Source organism: Camelus dromedarius, chromosome 31 (genome assembly GCF_036321535.1).
Source record: "Camelus dromedarius isolate mCamDro1 chromosome 31, mCamDro1.pat, whole genome shotgun sequence".
Lineage (NCBI taxonomy): Eukaryota > Metazoa > Chordata > Mammalia > Artiodactyla > Camelidae > Camelus > Camelus dromedarius.
In genome coordinates, this window is record NC_087466.1 from 550,340 (window position 1) to 574,347 (window position 24,008).

Genomic DNA, 24,008 nt, shown 5'->3' on the forward strand with positions numbered 1-24,008 from the left:
ACCAAATTCACAACCTATTCAAGGGGCTACCAGTGCATCCTCAACAGACAAATGCTGCCTTTACGGCTCTGACACATGCCAAGCAGGGCGGCCGAACACAGTGAACACTGCTAAGTGCCAGTGTGTTAAGTGCTTCATGTGTGCTACAATACTCTTTAGAACTTACAACAATCCCAGGAAGAAACGAATATTATCATGCCCATTTCACAGATTCACCAACAGGTTAAGAGAGGTTACATTCTAGTCCAAGGCCGTATGGTGAGGAAATGGCGATTTAAACTGGAATCTGGGCCCAGACTTGGGCTCCATCTCTCTCCCATCCACCTGATCACTTGCCTATGAATTCCACCTGTCCAAAACACAAGTTTGCAGCCAGCCAGCTCTTAAATGCAATGTGTGCCACCATTTGTCAATGTTGGTTAATTACCATAAACTGTTCTCAGAAACCACTACAGAAAAGAAAGATGGACTTAAGGAATTCTGCATTGCGTTCTCCTGTAATGTGCAGAAACCCTTCCCTACACCACCAAATCCAAATGTATGCTTCCTCCATGTTTATGTTTGCACACGGCTTATTAAAGTAGAAGTTACCTGCAGTAATTCCATCTCAGTTGCTTTCCAAGGTTGCAGATTATCCATAATCAGTCCGTGAATGAAAATACTACAATGTGAATGGAAATACTGCAACCATGTCAGTAAACAAAGAATGCTGAAGCCAAGTCATTAGCGGCTGCCGCCAACCCCCAGCGAGGACAGGCCTGCAGTCCAGCAGCTGCAGCAACTCACAATGGTGCCCTCTGAGCAGACTCAGAATAAGAAAGGACAGGATACTGACCCTAGGTAGCTAGGTGCTTGTTTAAAGAATAAATTCAGGGAGTCCAAAATGTTTGCTTCCTCCCATACATAGAAAAGCACTAAATTCTTGAACTTGAGATACCTGGCTTTCTTTAGATAACAAGCAATCTTTTACTGTTCCAACAACCTGGTCTTTGTTGTAAAGCTCCTATATATCCTAGCTCCTCCTCAACCTCTTGGGAGCAGTCCCTCAGAGAGATCTGAGAGGCTGTCATCACGGCTCGAGTCGTCCCACCAAATAAACATAACTCTTAACCTTTAGGCTGCACATGTATTTCAGTCAACAGTTTTGGACACCATGAAGGGACCCAGAGCAGACTTTCTCCACCTGAACTTTCCGAGTATCCGGAGCCTTGGTACCATAAGTGGTCCTTTGTGCCCATCCGCCTCCTCGGGGAGTCCAGATGAATTTGGGTGAGTCTCTCTTGGTTCTCAGAACTCACATATTGGTTGATGATCCTGAGTTTTATTTGGCAGTGTTTCCAGGTAACTGGCCCTCCAGTTGAAAGATACTGGGGTGAATTACCCACCCAGTGGAGATATACTGGGTGGGGCCTGGTTGAAAGATAACGGGAAATACCCACCTTGAGGAGACTTCCAAAGTGGGGCTGGTGGAAACATACCAGGAAAATACTCACCCAGTGGAGACGTCCCGAGTGTGTCCAAGTTGAAAGACACTGGGTTCAGGGCTGAGTGGTTAGGTAAGAGGTTGGTCTAATGTTTTCCTCAATTTGGTTACCTCCATTGAATTTTTCAGGATAAAAGTAAAACTCTTATGAGTAACCTTTCAACTCCAAAAATGGGACCCTCCTCCTGGCTGGTAACAGCTTTCTCTGGCGACAGAGAATCTTGCAGGAGTGGTAGAGGCAAAGACTTCATGCCATAGAGTTGTCCCTGAGGGAAATCTTACTAGCAAATTTATTCTGAGAACCCGACCTTACAATGGGAAATAGAGCTTTCAAAAAAAAAAAAATAAAAAACAGAAAAGAAAAGAAAAAGAAATGACAGATTGCCAGCCTCCAACTATTACCCCAGCCAGGTTTATGTACGTACAAAACTTACAGCATTAATTGGGAATTAGAAAAAAAAAAAAAAAACTCACTCTGAAAGTAACTAACCAGGCCTGATAAAAACATTTTTTGGAATTCTGAACTTATAAAAACAAAATCCCTGTTAGGGGGAACTTGGATTTCTCTTCCTGTGTCCTTGAAATGTAAACGTTTTATCTTTCTCTGGGTGTTTTAAGTGTGTGTATGTATGTATATATATGTTTACTTTTTTTTAAAGGAAACCTTGGACTCTGCCATACAAAAGGTTCAAGTATTGTGTACATATGGTGGCCACGCAAATAAATTGGGATTCTAAGCAATTCTTTGATTGTACCAATTGTCAGATATTTTGCCATCTTAAACTTTGTTTCATCAGCCTGGACCACAAAGGCCTTTAGCTTTTGGAGAGTAAACCTTTGAACTTTATTTAGGCAACAGCCCCACTCTCATGTGGAAGAGCCTCTTCATCTTATTGGTTTAAAATCACTATATATATATATATTATATATATATATATATTGATGGCCATATGATGGATCCTTTAATTTGGAAAAACTTTTAAATTGGTGAAAGATGAGAGATCTCATTATAAACAGCTGTTTTATTGGTATCTATTAAAATCAATTTTAAAGGTAGAAAAATATATCTAATGGTTAACCTAAGAACTTAGTGAAAAAAATAAAACTGGTTTGAAAAGCTACATTTGTGTTTTTCCTTTCTGATAAATGGTTCTAGAGATGCTAATAAAAACTTAGAATAATTAATGTTAATTAGGTTGAATAACTGGAAAAAGGATTGTTAAAATGTCAAAAAAAAAAAAGATAAGGGGCTTATCCCAAGTGGATAAATATTTTTATATGGTTATTTTGAATGAGATAAATAAAATGGACATTTTTGGATTTAGGTACAAGGTTTTGATACTACACTACATAAAGTAAAAAAAAGGGCCAAAGAGATCACCTACTGCCCCCCAACATTAAAGTTCAAACAAGTCCGTTTTATTTGCCACAGTTTAAAATATATGTATATATAGACTGAAATACTTGATCAACGATTGGGGCAAAAGAACAATTAATCAAATTAAAAATCGAGAAGGGTCTAAGCTCTTTGGCTGAAACTTGGGCATCCTAGAGACTTTTCTATAAAATTAGATACAATGCACAAAAAAAAAAAAAAAGTCTTCTGACACTCCTTCTAGAAATAAGAATTATTGATTTAAACATAAATATAAAAATTAAAGGTATAAGATTTAATAAAATTGAGATAAAAGTTTGTAAAATTGGTATATTTAAATGGTCTTTATATAAAACTTTTGCTTAATTATGTTGTGGGATAGATATGTTTCAATGGAAAAACGCTTCCCCTTCTTGGTATTATAAGGCTGGGCACAAATCTGTCCCTCAGAAAATATTAATTGAACAAAGTAAAAGAAACCAATAGAGTTACATGAGCCGTCCAGTATAACGTAAAACTAAAAACTAATATTCAGTGGCTAATAAAAAAATATAATAAGAGGTTTACCCTGGGTTTACCTTATAACTCAAGGAAAAGAGACCTTACTAAATGCCTTATGCAAGCTTTGGAAAACATGATAAAGTAAACCTTAAAGTTTTAAAACATGGAATTCTTTGTTTACAGCTCTTCTCACTGATACAAAAAAGCCAAATAAGGAGATACAATTGGGCCTGCGTGACAGAGCAGTTCTCTGGGGAACTGGAAGCGTCTGTCTTTGTCTTGCAGATCAGAAATGTAAATACAGCAAACAGTGACCTAGGACTGAGCCTAATTAGCTCAACGAAATAAAGCTTAAGGCCAAGAAATTTTTGGCATTTTAGAACTCAGAACTCTGACGCGTCCTTCAGACTTTGTCAAGAAATCTTAAATGTCTGTTTCATAAATAGCAAGCCTTAGTGATTTGAGCAAGCAAATTGACTTTACTCTAACTATTATTATACCTATCTTATAAGTAAGTTTTAAAGTGAATCTATGAGATCTCTAGCTTTTGTCTGTTTATAAGACTGCGTACACATTATAGATGTGAGATATTTCTACAGCTAAAAAAAAAATCAAAGTCAAAGAGATCTGCTTAATTGACGTAAAAAATAAGAGCTTAAAAATTGAGTATTTTTAAAATAAAAACTGAACAAATTGACTTTCAGCGTCATGTGAACTGGAAAATATTCAATATTAAGATAATATTTGATATTATTTAGTTTAAGAATGTTCTAATTAATATAGACATCTTTAAAGTCATCAATATTAAGTATAATACTTTTTCTGTACCTAGGTTTAATGAAAGTCAAATAAGATCCTGTTATATCTGTTGCAGATTTGTCAAGAAAAAAAAAAAAGTAATGTGGTGCGGTAAAATTTTAAGTAAATTAAATGCAAATGAGATGAGAGCTTTGGGTAAATTTTTAAAATATATTTTTAAAATGTATGCTTAAGATAATCTCTAAATGTTTGGTATCTTTAAATTCTAGAGTTGTGCTAAATTAAGTCAAATGATAGGATTTTATTAAATAGCTATGCCATTTTCAGATAAAATAAGATTGAAATATGAATTACTTAACATGTAACTTCCTCTTACAGAGAAAATAAAGGTGTTTAGAAATACTAATAAATGGATGATGCCACCCTGAAATAGTCTCTATTATTAAGGGAATGATCTCAGTATCCTAGGAAAGTAAGATAAATGTGTAAAGGAAGATATAAGAATGGAATTATATTTTGTTAATGAAAAATAGTGAATTTCTCCTGAAGCTGGTTACTTCTGAATGGAAGAGAAAATAAGGGACACACTAATATGAGTATAGAAAGCTATGGAAGGCTTGTGGAAGAGGAACCCTGAGGAAAGAGTTTCATACGTGGTCGGAATTGGCTAAGTTTAGAATCAACTTGGGCAAAGTAAATGAATCTTAGAAGTAAGCAGGTACAAGACTAGATTTGGTTTTCTCGCTGTTAAGAGGAAAAAATTTTCTTAAAATGTTAATCCACCTTCAGTAACAGATTGTAAAACTTCTTATACCACTTAACTGATCTGTTCTGCCATTACCTTTGACGCATTTTCTTGTTAATGAATTAGTACTACGTTACAGTGATCTATATGTTTATCTGACCAAGTGTTCTGAAATCTTTTAACAAGCTCCCCAAATATCAATTTCTAATTAAAGTTCTTTTAATCTCCAGTTAAGTTTGGGATGCTACAGAGGGCCCCTGAAACATCCCAAAGAGAGATTTTAATCTAGTAAATTTCATTTGGCATGTTAAATAACACGGTATTGTCAAATGAATAATAAATCTTCTAAGGTTATATTGTATGAGAAAATATTATTAATATAGATATTGTAGAAATTATATGGGCTCCCTAAAATTCTGGTATATCTGAAATGTCACCAGTGATAATTCTGGGTATAGTGACCAGGTTTCTTTATCGATTATAGTGTAACGGTGTTTGACCATGATTTTAAATCTTTTGTCATTTATAGACAGTTAATGGTTGTCTTCTGATGGTTTTGCAAAATGCTTGCTCTTCAAGGAGATTTACTGATTTCTAATAAATTTCAAACTATAGCAGTGAACTAAACTGGGTAAGAAATTTTAAATTTCCAATGAAAACTGTGATTAAAAGAATTAGTTACATGGGACTGAGTAAACTGGTGAATATGGTTATAATTTATGATTTTGTTTAAAATACTACTGGCTTTTAACCTGTTTCCCAGACATAAAGAATCTCTTCTCTTTAAGCTAGTTATGATTCACAGCAATTTGATAAATTATACCTATGTAATCAGACTTGGAACAGTTATCTTTTCTCCCTATCTGATCCCTCAATAGACTAAAAACTCTTAGGTCCCCAGTGGCTCTATCAGACAAATTAGGAAGATCATCTCCTAACAGATATAGGAATCTCAAGGTATTTTAAGGATTTTAAAGAGAGAAGAATTTACCTAAATCTGTAAGGCAGAAATCCATGACAAGCCGGGCTTTCCTGGCCTTAGCAAACCTTATTAACATTCTACACTGAGACTCCTAATTAAAAGTTCCAACACAGCCAATTTAAAAAAGCCTATATGATCAAATAATCAGACAACTTGTAAACAAATTAATCTTGACATGGCTTTATTTGAGAAAAATGAGGGTAACTTTAGAGAGAAAAAAGATTATATTTAATGGATATTAAATTCTAGTTTTGTTAATTGACGTCCGTATTTACTAAGACACTTCCCACATCATTCCTTGCTGTTATGTCACATTGCTGTACAGTTTAACTGAATTATTAATAGGATACTCTAGCTTTGTTTCTGAAGCTCAGTAATCTATCCTTGGGTAAAGTTCCAATGCCCCATGTCCTGCAGCCAGGGGATTATACAAACTGGAACAGGCATGACTTAAAGAACTGTCTCCAACCTGAATGGAAGTACCCTTTATCAGGTACTCTTAAATAGACCATACACACCAAAGCTGAAGGAAACGGACTCTTGGGTTCATTTCCTAACAGAAATAGCCCCTGTAATGCACTGGCCTATAGAGCACTGCTCACCTTAAAACAATGCCCAAATGGAGAAAAAGCTACCAGGCCAGGATGAGAAGAAGACGATATCTGAGGTAGACAGCTGACCCAAGACACCGGACCAGGCCTGCATAACAATTACTGTGATAATTTCTCCTACCTTTGATTATGAACTACTCCAATTGTTAAGTTTATGGTAAATTACCTATGTCTAGTACTTCTGTGTTACCTTAGTGGGTTTCCCTACTCCAAGGCTCTAACTAGATAGCCCTCAGAAACATTATTCTAAAAAGAAATTATAGTACTGTTTAGACCACTGTTGATCTTACAAGGTGGGAGACCTCACTTGGCCAATTAATACCTGCTCTGAGCCTGACCATAAATATGAACTTTCTCATAAGATCACTCAAACTCAGTCAGAAACACAAGCAAAATTTTAACCCAAAAATACAACTTCTCGACTATTAAATTCTTACTCGTGACTTTATTAACGTTACTAGCTGTATTACTTATATCCTGTCTATTTTATAAAATTGTCTGTTACATTTCCCAAAGTGTAACTAGGCCTACAAAATTGATGATGGCTAAACATCTTGAAGAAATAGATAAAATATATAACCCTGAATAAAGTAATTGTAATAGTGTGATTCTAGGTATGGGAAAGAGCAATGAAGGGTAAACACTTCCTGGATCATAGCAAACTAGTAAGACAGGTGATCCAGAGAATTTTTAGTATCAACAGGGCCTGATAAAAAAAACTAACACCTTGAATGGCAACTCAGAAGATTCTTCACCTGAACTAGGATTGAGCCATCCTAGCACCATGGGACAAAATTGGTCATGAAATGTCTCTCAAAATATTGGCAGAATTTAGGACCAAGGGGGAGCACTGTGAATGAAAATACTGCAAACATGTCAGTAAACAAAGAATGCTGAAACCAAGTCATCAGCGGCTGCTGCCAACCCCCAGCGAGTGCATGCCTGCAGCCCAGCCTCTCAGCCACTCACAGTGGTGCCCTCCGAGCAGACTCAGAGTAAGAAAGGACAGGATACTGGCCCTAGATAGCTAAGTACTTGCCAAAGGAATGAATTCAATGACCCAAATGTTTGCTTCCTCCCATACATAGAAAAGCACTAAATACTTGATCTTGAGATATCTGGTTTTCTTTAGATAACAAGCAATATTTTATTGTTCCAACTACCTGGTCTTTCTTGTAAAACTTCTATATATCCTAGCTCCTCCCCTACCTCTTGGGAGCAGTCCCTCAGAGTAATCTGAGAGGTTGCCATCCCGGCTCAAGTCCTCCAGCCAAATAAAAAATAACTCTTAACATTTAGGCTGAACGTTTATTTTAATGAAGTCCCAGAATAGACACAACTCATCAATTCTGTAATGGAACACACTGGATCAGGAAACAAAAGCCTGTTTTAGTCTGGAAAAACTACGGTTTCCTCTTTCTTCCTGTCATTATACAATCCCACCAGAACTCATTACTTTTCTGTCTGCTCATCTGGCAACCAAACTCAGAGAAGAGTCAACTCAGAAGAGTGCTCTACTCGGGAGAACACCCCGCAGCAGTACTGCAGGCTACCTGCCCTCCCGCACGCTCTGCTGACCCTTGGTGTCCTCCGTGATGACCAGGACAACAGAGCTGTTCCCAACAGCTGTGAAGTCCCACACGTTAAATAAATCTTTTTATTTTATATGATATTTTACGTATATACCCATCTCTGAAAACAGCTTTGCCAGAAGCCCAAATCTTCAGCATCAATCTGCAAAGGCAAATCCAGTCCACAAGGGAAAACAAGACTTAAGACAAAGCTAAGGCGTCCAAAGTACTCTCCACGACCTAAGGCCTCCAAAGCCCCCTGAAGGACCGTCAACCAAACTGCCTGCAGGTCTGCAGCTGCAGGTGGCAACATGTCTGCTTTAAAGCAACCCCTTCCTGCCCTTGGGCGCTACAATGTCCCTCTACGCCCTCCCATCTCAGGGTAAGAGCAGCCGCTGCAGAACCTCACAGGGCAGCACTGACAGGACTGGACAAAGAGGATCAGAGCTAAACTAAGCCTTCTGATGACATGAGCTTGTCACTCTGTCAGTTTACAGATGAAGATATATATAGAGAGAGGTGGGGTGATCTTGCTCAAAGTCACACAGCTAATAAGTGGCAAAGTCTATAACTCTGCTCCTCCCTCTGGCATGAAGCCCCAGCTGGGACGCCCACAGGGTTCTCTCGTGCCTGCCTGATCAGTCCTTTACTGTCACTCATAAAACACCACAGGGTCTGACCCTAGCCTAGCTTTTCAGCATCTTTTCCCTGCAGTCTCGCAGGAACAAGGTGGTTCGGGCCACTGTATGACTTCTGGCTCCCAGAAGCCTCTGTGCTTAGGCTGGTCTTGCCTGTGCATCCGGCCCACTGCTCAGAGGCTCTTCCTCCCCTGCAGGAACACGTTCCCACTCTCCGCATGACACCCCCTCAGGGAAGCCCTCTTCTCGCCCTCAGCACGGCAGGTGTCCCAGGCCACATCCCGAGCTGCCCCATTAGGAATTCGGGTGCCCAGGTCTGCTAGTCAGACCAGCAGCCTCAGACCCAGGGATTATGCCCGGGTCACCCTGCAAACCTACTGCCCGCCTCACAGCCCCCAGCCAGCAGGTCACCAGGAAGTCGCAGCAAGTGCCCCACCCAATCCAGAAGTCTCTTCATTTGCCAGCACCGCTGACGGCTGGTTTCCAACCTTTGGTCAGTTTCGCACAAAACAGCAGCTTCAACTGTGAAGCAGGGGGTTTTCTCTTCTGCTCCCCATCCTTACTGGAAACGTCAAGGGAAATGAAAAGGCTGTTTCTCAACACTTTTGTGAGGACACCCTCCCACCCACAATACTCACATGCTCAAGAGCTTTGGGTCCACGTGGTTTTGTTTCCCTTATGCTAAGTGGCTCAAAACACTGCGGGATTCTTTCTCTTTTGAGGGTATTTGTACTCAGTTTATCGGCTTTAATCTGTTTTTGTCTCTCTCTTAAATATCCCTAGAAGTTGCCACTTCTTATTCCCTTCAGCAGCCTCCCTCCCAACATCTAGTCTAGGAAATCAGCTGTGATGAGGGGCCCGGGGGCAGTCACAGAAGATGCAACTAAGGCACAGAGAGGCGACATAATTTGCCCAAGAAGATCAGCTTCAAGCCCCAACACTGTGTGTCACGTCCCCCTGTTTAACTCTTATGCTAAGCAAGCTAACTTTTTGTAGATTATGGTTATAAACAGATGAGGTATCAAAATACATACAAGGACACACATCAACTCTAAGATGTTCATTAACTCCACTATTTTGTTTCTATTTATTTTATTTCTATTAAAAAAATTAAGAACCTCTGCAGTCAATATAGCAAAATGTTACTGGGTTTTAAATCCAGAATATAGAGGTGTTAAGTGTGTCATTGCTCCTACTTATTTGTATGTTCACAAGACAAACTGATTTGAAAGCCACTCTCCCCTCCCCCTACTCACTACTGGCTCTCACCTGAGCTCCCAGTCCACACATCTAACAGCCTTTCACTTTACCAACAGCTGAACTCATCAGTTTTCCCCCAGAACTCCCTCTGCAGCTTTCCCTCCTCAGAGCACAGCAGGACCATCATTTACCTCATTAATCCACCCAGAAACCTGTTCCTTACTCCATCCTACCTTCACAGACAGCATTCATCCTTTCCTTTTTACCATCTAAACATGCCTTCAATCTGTTCGCTTTTACCCCCTGACCATCCCACTGCTCAAGTGGAAGCCACCAACACTGCCCACCTGGACTCACGAGTCTCCCAAGTGGCCCCAAAGCCACTCTCCCCTACTTGAGACAAATGGGATTGTGTCACTCCCATGCTTTTAGGACTGTTTTCAAACCCACTGTTCTTAGAAGAAACTCCAAGTTCTTCACCTGATGAAGGTCTTTGCCATCAAAATGTCAGCTCAGGGAGGGGAGGACACACCCTCTCCCCTAGGACACGCCCTCTGGCAGAGCATCAGCTTGGGAGGACCTGCTGAGCTACACCAGCCTGTATTCTAACCGTGGTCTTGAGTTCTTAGCAAACTGCTTCAATTATCCATACAAATCCAAGGTAGATTAGAAAGATTTTAGATGTTGAGCTAGACTATTGATTGGGGATTTTGCATTAGCAACCTGCAAGTACATGTTCTAATGATTCTGTCTTCTTAAAACCACACCCAGATTTAAGTAGTATTTGTGGAATGTCTTCAGAGTAAAAGGGACTGTACTTTTACAGACTTTATGTTTTATAATATGAACAACCCGGACAGGGTCACAAATGGAACCGCCTCACAAGTGACAGAAGACAGGTGACAGGCATATAGCAACAGGTCACAAAGATGGTAAGAGCAAAGTTGTTTCTCCAACCCCCCAAAAAATTTTTGAAAGAACCAAAAACTCTGAATTTTGAAAGTAAAATACTATCATATAAAGAAATAAAATAATCCTCTTCTTCAGGGTTTCAAGATCTGACTCCAGAATTTTTAGCAGGCCATACTGAATCCTAGCACAGAAAAATCAGATGGACTAGTGGTGAGTAAGTTCCAGGAAAACGGCAGTAATTCCTCCACTTGTAAAAGGACATAAACTCACCTGTCGAAGGTGAATGTAAACCGCATTCTGCAGAAATTCGGAAGCTCCAAGGCTCTGCTTCTGGATGGCAAGGACATGGACAGCTTCGAAGCATGCTTCTAACTCAGTCACCAGCATTCTTACACTGCAGGGGGAAACGGAGGCCCTCAGTCAAGAGCAGAGGTGTTCCTGTCGTGTCTCACAGGCCGTGCCTCGGGGACTCAGTGCCCTGCAGCAGCCCGGCCCCAGGTGAGGACCCGCAGCGTGGCCCACCCAAGCAGGAGGTGCACTGTGCTTGAGGAAGCCCATCCCCGATGGGGGCAAGAGTGGCTGGTGGGTTTGAGTGAACATATAAATGCCCATAGAAATATGCCTGCATTCATTCAAGTGATACAAGCAACAGTAGCAGGCTATTTAACAAAATTTCAACTGTCAGTGGAAATTTACCATTCCTTTCCGCTTGTCCCCTGCACTCTGAGACAGGCTTAGGCTCTCTCACACCGGCAGCTCTGATGCAATAGTTGTGAAGTTGTTTTACTTTGCTGCAAGTGTCCTCGCTCCCCGTGTGGCTGTGACTGTCGTCTCTTAACAGTCAGATGTCTTCCTGGATCTCTCCCTGCGTTCCTTGCTCCTGCTCCTCAGATCCTAAGATAAAGGGCAAGTGAAGACACATGACGAGAAAGGGCACCGTGGACTTGAACGAAGTCCTCAGTGATCCCCTAGGTGAGTGCTGCCCACCCCTTACCTTTGATTCTCAAGGTTCTGCCCAGGGTGACATCCAGACAGGAGAGCGTCCTGGGCCAATTAAAAGCTGTGTGACTTGGGCCCTGGGACAGGTGCAGGAGCTGGTTCCAGAGCCGTGACACTCCCCACCTCTGCTCCCCTCTCTCCCAAAGACCCACTGCCAAGCCCCCAGGTTCCCTGATATTCTGTCCTTCTCTTCTAATCTAATCCAAGCCCTTTTCCTCTTCCTTTATTCCCTAATTATCACCAGCTGAAGTGGTTTTTCAGTCACAGTATCTGAAAAAATTTCCGGCAGCTGTAAAAGAGGTCTCCAGAGTTCAATGCCCATATGCTGGTTCCTGAAGAGAGCCCCTGGTTATGGGGTCCCTCACCAACACCCATGGGGCATCAGACATGTTGCAGAGTCGACCACCCCCAACAAGAGTTTGCTATGACCCCAATGCCCACACAGCATCCCTGCTCTCATAAATGTATTTGGCCCACTTATCTGTTACTAAGAAGCAAAAGTAAAAAAATTGCTCATGTTTCTTACTAAAATTATTTATGAGGTGGAAAAAGAAATTGTAATAGAAAAGAATAAATTTGACTGCATGTTAGATCTGTTCCTTTGGCTTTAAACCTTTGCCATTTTCTAGGCTCAGACTTGCTAGCTCTGTACCTTTTGTAAAAGAAAGTTGCCTTTAGCCTGAAATATCCAGGAGAGCCTATTCTCCGGGCTCTGATCTTTCACGATGTTAACTCTTCTGCACTTATGTAGAGATGGCAAGTTGCAAAATAGAGAATAAACTTTGTTTTTTTTTTTTTCGAGGTTTTAGAGAGGCATCATGATTTGACCAACGTGGACAGCTGCAAGAACAAAGAATTCCAAGGAGAAACAATTCTTACCGCAAGAAGTTTGCAACAACCAACCACATCCCCGCCCCTTTTTAGTATAAAAGCAGACTGATTTCTGACTTGGAGGAGACGGTTCTCCAGCATGTCATTCTGCCATCTTCTGGGTCTGCCAGCTTTTCAAATAAAGTCACTATTCCTTGCTCCAACACCTCAATCTCCCGATTTATTGGCCTGTCATGCAGCAAGCAGTACGAGTTTCGACTTGGTAACAAGATGACTGCATTGGAGGTAGTATGTCTCCACTCTTTCCTCGTTTCCAATATGTAACATGCACATCATTTATGATCTAGTGCAAATAATTCATCAAAGACAACCACAGAAAGAAACTACACTCACCTAGCTATCAACACTGAAGTCACAACCTATCAATTTTATATGCTGTTTAACAACACAACTAAAAAACCTAACATAGGGAATTGATTCCACAGAAATAAAATTATTTCTACTCCTTCAAAACCTTTTTTCTTTTCTATTTTATTTTGTTTTGCATGTTGAAAAGAAAATAAAAGACAAATCATTTTATTTCATGTATTTTGTTATAGCTACATAACTTAAATACTACAAAGAGATTTAAATTGCAATAAAAATTGTTCATATATTGTACAAAGATATATACACAATCAATGTGGATAAGGAAAGGAATGGACATTTACTAAAAATCCACTGCACATCCAGTCTTTTACAAGCATATCCTGGAATATAAGCTCTATGATCCAGGGGTCCCCCACCTGCATTCTCACTGCTGAGTCCCTTAGTAATCTTCTACCAAGGCACCAGCATAGAACCACGTGATCAGTATTTTAGGTATAAATGAGGGAATTAGCTCATTCAATTCTAAAACAAAAACCCTAAAGTAAATACTGAACTTATTTACAGATAAAGAAAATTGGACACAAACAAGTACAGTTTCTTCCCCAAGTTCACAAAGCTAATAACTGGTAAAGGCAAGATTTGAACTCATCTGTCTGATTCTAAAAACTAAGGTGGAAATCCCTTTCGACTGGGGAGGGTCCAGCAGCACAGCCTATCACCCTATCTTTGTTCAGATCTAGCCTTAGACAGCCTGAGACAGCACCCCATTCCTATGGAACTTGAGGGCAAATGATAACAATAAGGATTTTATATCCAGTAGTTTCTTAAGTATCATTTATATAAACTGTCAGCAGGACAGCAGAAAAACTCTGGGAAATATGATTGGGTCCAGGGCTTTTTTGCTGATTAGAAACTCAGTCTATCAGGACAGAGTGACCTTCCCATGAGAGGCCACACGGACCTAAACTAAAGGCAGCTGAGCAATGAAAACTAGCAAGACCCTGGAACTCAAGCAAGAAGGATCCCTGCCATCTCCCGCCCTGTTGCCTCTTCATCCACGTGGACACGAAGACAGAAGACCTAGGTTCTTGTCCAAGTTACACTATCATGAATTCTCACCCATAAAAAGTTACGACTCTATGCTGTCCTAAGTCCTTTCCAACTCAAATATGTTGACACCAATATCTCAGCAGAATGTCTATGTCTCCACATCCTCTCTTCTATAAGGAGAATAGTTCTATGGCCACAAAGCAGAAATCCAATTAAAAACACCATGCACTAAGCAAGGTGAAAGTCTGCGTAAGAGACTTTGCTCTCACGCTCAGTGAATGAAAACTCAGAAAAATTGGTCCTTCTCCCTCAGCAAGTGGGAGGTAGGCCGATTGTGTGTGTGGGTGGGTGTGCGTGTGTGTGTGTAAATCAAATACAATGATGTCTGGGATCTGTACAGATTTTTTTTAAGTTACTGTCATTTCATGAGGATGAGACACCCTTTAAAGTAATTTGAACCTAGTGTTCTGAGAGAGTCTCAGGATCTTTTGGTGGAGGAGGGGAAAGGGGAAAGGAAAGGAGGAAAGAAGTAAATGAAGCAAAGGAGTAAGAATACTGCAAGGGAAAGGCAAGACATTAATTTTATTCCTACTTGCACCACAAACAAATTACGGACAGGCTTTGTCCCGATGTCCTGTCGAGCACTGAGTTGCAGATGAAGAGGTGACAGCCCATTTCTCACTGAGCTTGTGACTGTACATGGCATCTTATAGAAACAAATCATTTATCCTGATCAAACACTCTAGCAGCAGGCCGTAATTCTCCTCTTTTGAGAGACAAGAAAATAGGAGTTCAAAGAGGGTAGATAACTTGACAAAAGTCAGAGGACCAGTAAACAAGAGAGGATGATTTCAAACTGAGATCTGAATGCAGAGTCTGATCTTCCCACTCCCAGGACTGGAAAATCCTTAACACACAGACTCCCCAGCTCCCCTGCAGTGTTCCTGGCACCAAGCATTTCCCATGACGATGGACTCCAGTTCTCACAGACACAGTGCTCTGTGCAGCCAATGACCTTGATCAGACATTGATCATCTACCTGCCACGCCCACCAGGCTTCACCATATAGGCAGGAAAGCTGGCTTTCAAGTGCATACAAAGCCACCCCTGGTCTAACCTGGGCTCTTCTGTGGCTTCTCCAACCTAAAGGCAGCCATGAATCTGCTCACAGTTTGTACATGAGCCACACTACCTCTCTCCATCTGTCTCCACACCTATACTTCTTAGCTATGACCATTTTGATAATATTGGAAACAAATTTTTAAAAACACAAAAGAAAGGATCGTGGAACAATTACTTAATACTTACAATTTTAAATGATTTGTTACAAAGTGAGTATTTACAAACCGAATCTGCCTTCCTAGGTGTCAGTTTAAACAGTTAAAAAATATAATAGCAAAAAATTCTCACTTACAAAATTAACAAAAACATCAACAATAATCTGGAATAAACTCAAAATTAATGCCCATGTTATACATGGAGAAAACTACAGGAGTGTACTGAGGGGTAAATAAGAGGTGTGAATGTAGAGACATCAACATATTGCATGGAGGAAAACAGTTTTGTAAATATGGAAGTTCTCTTAAAAATAATTCAAAACAATAAAAATCCATGAATACTCTTATCTGATTTTTTTTTAACTTGAACAAAATATTTTAGAATTCTTCAGGAATAATAAAGTCATAATAATAGCCAAGAAAATTTGGGATGGAAGAAAAGAACAAAAAAAAAATCGCACTGTCAGATAATAATTAATTTTTACAATATGTAAGATATAGCACTGGAGTAAGGAAGTAAGATTGACAGAAATAAAGCATGAGCTCAAAAAGAGACTCTAGTGTACATAAGTATTTTGTATAGGTGGGATTTCAAATCAAAGAGCAAATTATGAATTCAATAATTGTCCTGGGACAATCAGAGAATCACCTGGAAAGAACAAATTCTATTCCTGTCATAATGACCACAAAAAAAATTACAGATAGTGATGTAAATATTAAAATATTAATAACAGCAAATACAACTCTTTGCTCACATTAATTCAACTTCCCCTCACTATAACAAGTACTATTATCATCTCCATCTTAGACATTAAATAAACCTACATAAGAGATTTATACCATTATAAGAAAGTATTTCTAAGAATAATACCAAAGATAAAACCCAAAAGGAAGACATTTACTATGTTAAGAATATTTTGAGCCACAACAAAAATAAACCTACTGAACAAAATGAAACGAAAGAAATGACAAGGAAAAACTCTGTGACAGATGTTGATGAAGACAAGGGATTAATGTTCATAACATACAAAGAGCTGTCACAAAGCAAAAAGAAGCTTCCTCACTTAAATTTGTGCAAAGGACAAAATGGATCAGTCACTTTTCAAAAGTCAGATGGCTAATCAGTGAAAAATGCTCAATACATCACTGGTCATCAAATGCAAACTAAAACAGTGAAAAAGTATTTTTGCTCATCTTATTGGTAAGTATTCTTAAAAGATATTCTAGCTAGTGTCCATCTGTGGGAGAACAAACTGTGAGTGAACTTTTTGGAGGATGACATGTCAATGGATATGTAAACTCTGAAAAATGTGTGTACACACTGATTCAACCCCACTTCTAGGAATCGTTTCATTTAGAAAAAAAATCAGTTCAAATAGATGTACTGTTTACACTGGTGGGAAGAAAAGCTGAAGTAAAATCATATCCAGCGATAGAGAATTGGTTACACAAGTAATTCTACATTTTACATTCCACACTGGAGAAGGAATTTCTAGTCACTTGAAAGTAGCCTGTGATGAATGTAAATGTCACATCCAGGGACTAAATTTCCAGAAGACTTAACTAAAGGCATGCTCATACAAGATCACAGGAAAGTCTGTTAAAGAAAGATGCCAGTCAAACATCCTTTCTGACAGTGGAAAATGGAGAAAAGTTAAGTTTCCACTATCAAGACAATGATGCGGTAAATCACAGCGAGCTGTGGGCACTGAGGGGGCCAGCGTTTCCCCGTGGCCCAGGGCCTTGTCCACAGCACTCTCCCACCAAAGGTGTCCTTGCACAAGAGACCACACCTGCAAATCAGGAGAACCCTCCACTCTATCTGAAAGGACCGGGTGAGTCTGGAGTGGGAGGATGTCTATGATATACACCTCAGTGAATAAAGCGAACTGCAGAAAACATATAGTATGGCCTTATTTTTCAAAAAAGCATATATACACACATATACATAGATTTCTCATATGTATGTATGTATGGGTATATATATATGTCATAGGCATAAAGGTCATGAAATATATACACCACATTGGCAACAGCTTTTACACTCAGGAAATAAGGGGAAGGGAGGTAAGGCTCTTTCGGTACCACCACAGTTCTATTTTCAGTATTTCAGTTAAGTATACTTGGAATTTAAAAGTTTATTTAAGTCCGAAGTAAAATGGACGATGCCTCCACAAGACAGAATGCTATACTGGTCATTAAAAATCATGCCAGGGGAGATAGAATATTGTAGAAAAACATGTAATAAGCCGAATGGAAAATGGAGGTCTCCACACAGTAAACAGGCACAGAGTGCTGACTGGTTTTTATGACAGAGCTGATACACACTGATGAAAAGAACAGAAAGTAGATGTTAAAGTGTTAATTATTATTTCTGAGTAGTGGGACCTGGATAGCCTTTTTTGTCCCTTTTTTCAGACTTATTATATTAAATATACATTATTTTTCATCTGAAAAAAGCATTTTTAGATGTGTAGTACCACACATTGGAGAATAATACACGAGTACTTAAAGAAACAAATAACTAGAAGACACAGCAGCAGTGCCACACAATGTAGAACGGGTGATCCTGAATAAAACCGTGCAGTTACATAAGGACCCACAAAGTGAGAGCACCTGCTGTAACAGGGCGCGGCCCCCTTCTATTTGTCACTTATGTCTTCAGGGCTGAGGCAGTTCTGAGCATGGCCAGTGTCAGTGTTGGTGTCTGGATGGATGCCACTGGATGTGAGGGCACCTACAAGCCGAGAGGAATAACAGAAATCATCCTCTGCCTTTTCTGTCTTGTTTCTTTGTTACTTTAAAAGAGAGGCATAAATAAGATAAACTGTGTATCTTCCCTACTGAAATTTCAGTAATGAAACCGTTTTTAAACTCTTCACATCTCATATTCTGCCTATAACCGTCTTTTCATCAAAGCTTCACATTTATTAAATGTTAATTAACTCAGTTAATTAACTCCCTGTTTAAACCTTCTACTAAAGAACATGAAATGCACTACGTGAAAGGACCACGCCTGCAGTGACTAGCTTGGCTGTTTTGACGGCAGTGCAGTCAGCCCCCAACATCCCGTGGCTCTGAGCTCCTGATGCTGCTAAGAGAGCACGCTGCCGCCTCAGATGGAGAGAAAGTGTGAAAGCACTCCTGAAATCTACAGCACTGACAAAACATAACTGACAAATCCCAGGCTCCTTTGAAGCTGTCATTTTCGGTTTCTGGCCAACCCCTGTCAATGAGCAGAACCACCCCATTCCCGAGCAATGGCACTCACTTGGTAAGGAGTTTTGGAGAAATTTCCAGGTATAGAATGTAACCAACTATACGTAGAACTCTGCCAAAAGAAACAATGCAATACCCTGATTTTGGAAGACACTCAATATATTCTCCTAAGCCTTAGTAGCTGGAAAGGCTGGGCTACTCCTAAGCCACTTATTTATTTTACAGCCAGTGAGCATCTCCCACAAACCCTGTTTCCCTGTGTCTGCTGGGAGCCTCAGGCACACACTTGCTGTTGATCTTATAAGTCACAGGGCAGAGGCGTGTGTCTCACCCTGCAACCCTCACACAGGCTCGCCTCCTAGCCTCACAGTTTGAACTTGGCCCCATTTTCTAACCTGTTTATTTGGTATCTGTTCTTCTGTAAGCTGCCTGAAATGCTTTTTGGAACAAGTCAGAAGAATGAGTGGGTAGATAAATGGACAGATGGACAAGTGAGAGGTGGGCAGACAGACAGAGAGACTCCAAGAAAAGGGGAACAAATAAAATTTCCTGTGCAAAACCCTCTTCTAGTCAGGGAAGAAAACCACCACGGAGAAGAGTGAAGAGGCAGGTAGCTTAGGACGGTTTCCTGGATTCCATGAAAAGTCACACCAAGAGATGAGAGGGTAGAACTATAAATAATAAAAGAAAAAAAGCACACATGCTTGAAAAATATATCTACAATATGTACTTTCTAAAGAATAGATTCAAATCAGCAGGGCCCAATACCACAATCCTTGGGTATTTACAGAAATGAGAATCCCATCTCCAAACCACAAGGCATCCCTTTGGAGCACTGAGAGTCTACACAGGGCGGTCATAAAGCCATCACCGCAAAATCTATGCTATCCTGCACTTACGAGGAACGAGCAGTTGTGCATGCATGACAGTTACACCCCACAGCACCTCTACGGGGAAGGGACTCCTAGCTAGCCCCGTCTCTGCAGGACAGAAAACCAGTCCTGGAGAGCCTAAGCCAACCTACCAGTTCTACATCTCACAGGACTGGTCACTCCAGAGCAGGACTCGAACTCGGACCCACATCTGTAAGCACGATATTATCATGCTTTGTGTGATTTTTGTGTGTATAATACATTTGTTTCTGGCATGAAAGGATATTTAATAAATGATCGATTGTCTTGTCTATCTCATTAGCTCACAATCAATCTTTATACTGTTGAATTGTACTCTTTTCCTCTGGAGAACGGAACAGAAAGAGCGGGGGTCAGAATGAGGTGGGGCTCCATTCGTTATCTGGTACCTCATCTCATCCAAGTCCCCAACCAGGGAGAAGGAGCAAATGTTCTCTTCATCTTTTAAAGAGAGGGCTCCACTGATGATGACTTACTCAACCCAAAAACCAAGGCTGGGGGAAGGGCACTTGTAGCAACCAGAGCAGTATCAGATGTAGGAAAGTGAAAAGAGCTCACGGGAGGGCTCAGGGGGTCAGCCTGATTTAATTTCAATCGATAAAAAATACCACACTCTAAAAATACTAGCATGCAATGGATTTGCTCTTTCTTGACATCTAGCAAGTTTCCACAGCCCACATGTAACTTTATCATGAACCAGTGAAAGGAAGAGTCTACAGACAGGGAAAATCAATGCCACAGGCAGGCTGAAACCCAGGCTGGAGTTTAGGAGAGAAAGGGCATAGTTAAGAATTGGGGAAAGGCTGGAGGAAAAAATCATCACAAGGACTCTCAAGCATCATCCTACAATCATATAATCATTCATTCAAGAGAGAGTTACTGAGGTCCTATTTTGTGCAAGATTGTACACAAGGCAAAGCAAGAACGCAGCGACCATGTTGGCAGCAAGGGGTGGGGCTAAAATTCACTTCTGATCCCAGTACCTTGCACACTTGTCCTCAGTATAAAGGCAAAGAAAAAAAGTAAAATAATATTCTGTAAACTCAAAGCATTGCTGAAAAAAAATTAAAGAAGACCTAAATACCTGGACAGACACGCCACGTAATTCCTGGATCAGAAGACAGTGCTCTTGGAATGGCAGTGCTCCCCAGAGTGATTCGTATATTCTATGTGGTCTCGATCACAATCCCAGTGGGCTCCTCTGCAAAAACTGATTGTTGCTGTTATAATTCATATGGGAATTCGAGGGTCTCAGTAACCAAAACGATCTTGAAAAAGAAGAACAACATGAGAGGACTTGTAATTCTCAATTTGAAACTTTACGAGTGTATCTCCAGGTGAGATTAGAGGCCATTTTTAAGTTATTACTGTGTTTATCCTTATTTTCTAAATTCTCTAGAATGAATATAATTGTTATAATAAGGAAAATAAAAAGTAAGTTATCTTTTAAAACATGCACACCGATTCATTCATTGGAAAAAAAGTATTTTAACTATAAAGAGGTAAACAAATATCTAGTGAAAAAGGACTACTTAAAAACAAGAGTGCATTTACATTTTTAAGAAATTGAAAACTGAAAAGCACAAACACATCAAGTTTCTAGGGAGACAAATACAACATATTAACACTTATTTTCAAAAATTCTAATTGAACAATGAAAACTCAAGAAAGGGAAAATCGCGATTGACAACCAAATGCAAACACATGGAGAGCAAAGGCCTAGAAATCACAGTTCCTTTAACTCTGCTACTACCTCAGTAGGGGAGGAAACTCCTCACTGAGGAGACAGTGGAATCCCATGCATAAGACAGGATACACAGTACAAACTGCGCTAGAATCGGGGGTGATTTCTTAGAAGAATTCTAAAGTTAGAACATTGCTGAAAAACTATAAATACACTGACAGACAGATTAAAACACACAGTCATATATATTATATAGAAACAGATGAAGTCTGCTCCCATGTTACATAGAAATACAAACATATTTGTTCATTTATGGGCACTAATTACTTTTTCCCAGGTAGAATATTTCAACTAAAACAAATAATCAATAATACACCCCTCTTGTCAAATCTAGTTGATAAGTTACTCTGCTATGTAATCATAATGTGCCTAAGATAGATCTAAAATAAGTGAAAAAGATCTTTGTATGGTTTCTTGAACTCTTCTCAACATTCCAAACTTAATTTTAAAATAGATCTGAGCAGTATTTCTATATTATCTTTTCCCTCGTGAAATGACCAATACAGTCTGTTGTCAAAATTCTGTCCTTACAATAATTCACGAGCATCGTATCCTCACAAAACTGCTGGACAGCAAGTCAATATCCAGACACTGTGACCAAACAAATGAAACACAAGGAAGACAGTGACCTTATGCTGGAGGGCTTACCGTCTGTGTCAACACCGGGGTTTTTATTTGATTGGTTTGATTGGGTAGCAAAATAAAATCAATCAATTATTTTCTTCTTTGAGCATTCTCTAAGTCATGACTCTGCTGTTAGTGTCATGAGCAGGAAAGACTTAAGCATGACTTGATTAGGTCAAATAGCAACAATCATCACCGGAGAGTGAGTAATAAAGAAGTTAACTGATAGCAATGCTTCTGCCTACATGAGACCTAAAATAAACCTACACTGATCTCTGCAAGGAAAATGAGGAGATGAGGTTCACAATGAGAAAACAAACAAACAAGAAACCAAAAAAGGAAAGACTTTTTCATTAACGATTCCAGGCAGTAGTGGAGCATGGTGGTGAAGAGCACAGATGCTGGGGACAATCATGAGGCTCTGAACTCCCACAGCACTGGGTAGCTTTGACACTGATAAGTCAGTGAAATTTTCTACATCTCAGCCTCCTAACCATAGACTGGGGACAACAGCATCCATCTCCTAGAACGGTCCTAAGAATTAAGTTATTTTATACGTAAATTTTAAATAAAATACATCAGATTTTAAATATTGCCCCAAAAGCACAAGGAACAAAGAAAACAGAGATAAATTTGAGTTCATCAAATTTAAAACTTTGCTTCAAAGGACACCACCCAGAAAGTGAAAAAACAACACTCAGGAGAAAATATTTTCAAATAATTTATCTGATTAGGAATTTGTATCTCCAAATAAAAAAGAGCTCCTACAATTCAACAAAAAAGACAACTAAATTAAAAAATGAATAAAGGATCCGAAAAGGTATTTTTCAAGGAAAATATACAAATGGCCAATAAGCACAATTAAACGATGTTCAAAATCATTAGCTGTAAGGGAAATCATGTCAAAGCCACTAGGAGAAACCACTTCACACTCACTACATTAGGTTATATTTAAAAAAAGAATAACAAGAACTAATGAGGACACACAGAAATCAGAGATAACAGCTCTTGCTGGTGAGGATGTAACGCTGCGAGGCTACTTTGGAAAACAGCCTGGCAGGACCTCAGAGAGTTGAACAGTTGGTTTCTGAATGACCCAGCAATTCTGCTCTGTGGGCACACACGTAAGAGAACTGAAAACAAATGTCCACATAAAAACTCCTACAGGAATGTTCACGGTGCCATTATTCATCACAGCCAAAAAGAAGAAACAACCAAAATGCCTATCACCTGATGAATGGGTAAACAGAGGGGCCCAGCCATACAGTGGAATATTATTCAGCAATAGCAAAGCATGGAGTACTGACCCAGGCAACAATGTGGACAAACATTGAAAACGTTACTCAGTGTGAAAGAAGTCAGTCACAATAGACGGTTCCATTTACATGAATTGACTCGATTTACATGAAATGTCCAGCACAGGCAAATCCACAGAGAGAGAAGAGTGGCTCCCTGGGGCTGGGGGAGGATGGGGAAGATGGGAATGAGTGCTTATGCATACGGGGTTTCCTGTTAGGGGGATGAAAATATTCTAAGATTGACTGGGATGCACAATTCTTGGCATAGAGTAAAAACCGGTGTAAATTTTAATGGGTGAATTGTATTAAAACTGTTAAGAACAAAAGCACCTCGGGCCAGTACCTTCCCACAGTAGATGCAAATTGCTAACTTTTATTACAGGAAGAAGAAACTGCCCTCAGCATGAAAGCAGCAGATCAGCAAATGTGAGTTAACCGAAATTGGACAAGAGCAGTTCACTTGAAACAGTTGCTGAATGTATACGAAATATTCAGAATGAAGAAAATCAGTTTGACATCAAGATGAAGCATTCTGCTTCAAATGCAGATCAAGGATTCGGCAAGCCCACCTGCTAGAAATAACCAGAGAAGAAACCTGGTTCTTAAAACAAGCACCACATCCAACAAGGAAATGGTGGTGAGGAAAGCAGTCAGCCAAAAAACTGGAACAGTTTGCTACAAATAATTTCTCCACTGAAATTTCAAAAATAAAATGAAAGTGATGCAATGCTGCGCTGCCCTCACGTGAATGGGCTTCCTCCGGTGCTCAACAGTTCTGTAACCCCGAATGAGAGACTCAGGAGAATCAGCATGGCTCCTGACTGTCCCCAGGTGACTGCCCACCAGCACGCTGACCACCATCACATCTGCCAGGGTTGAATTGCAGAGAAGAGACCAACTTCTGAAAGG

The 24,008-nt window shown here is 39.9% G+C and overlaps 1 long non-coding RNA gene across 1 annotated transcript in view; it reads right to left on the minus strand.

The window, feature by feature from the left end:
• The window catches only part of LOC135318477 (uncharacterized), an 87,490-nt gene that overhangs the window by 14,668 nt on the left and 48,814 nt on the right, over positions 1 to 24,008 (minus strand). Inside the window, exons 3-5 of the long non-coding RNA XR_010378527.1 lie at positions 20,518 to 20,701; positions 11,474 to 11,671; positions 11,048 to 11,171 (exon numbers count right to left, since the gene is read on the minus strand). This is a non-coding gene — a long non-coding RNA (uncharacterized LOC135318477). The remainder of the gene's footprint in view (positions 1 to 11,047; positions 11,172 to 11,473; positions 11,672 to 20,517; positions 20,702 to 24,008) is intronic.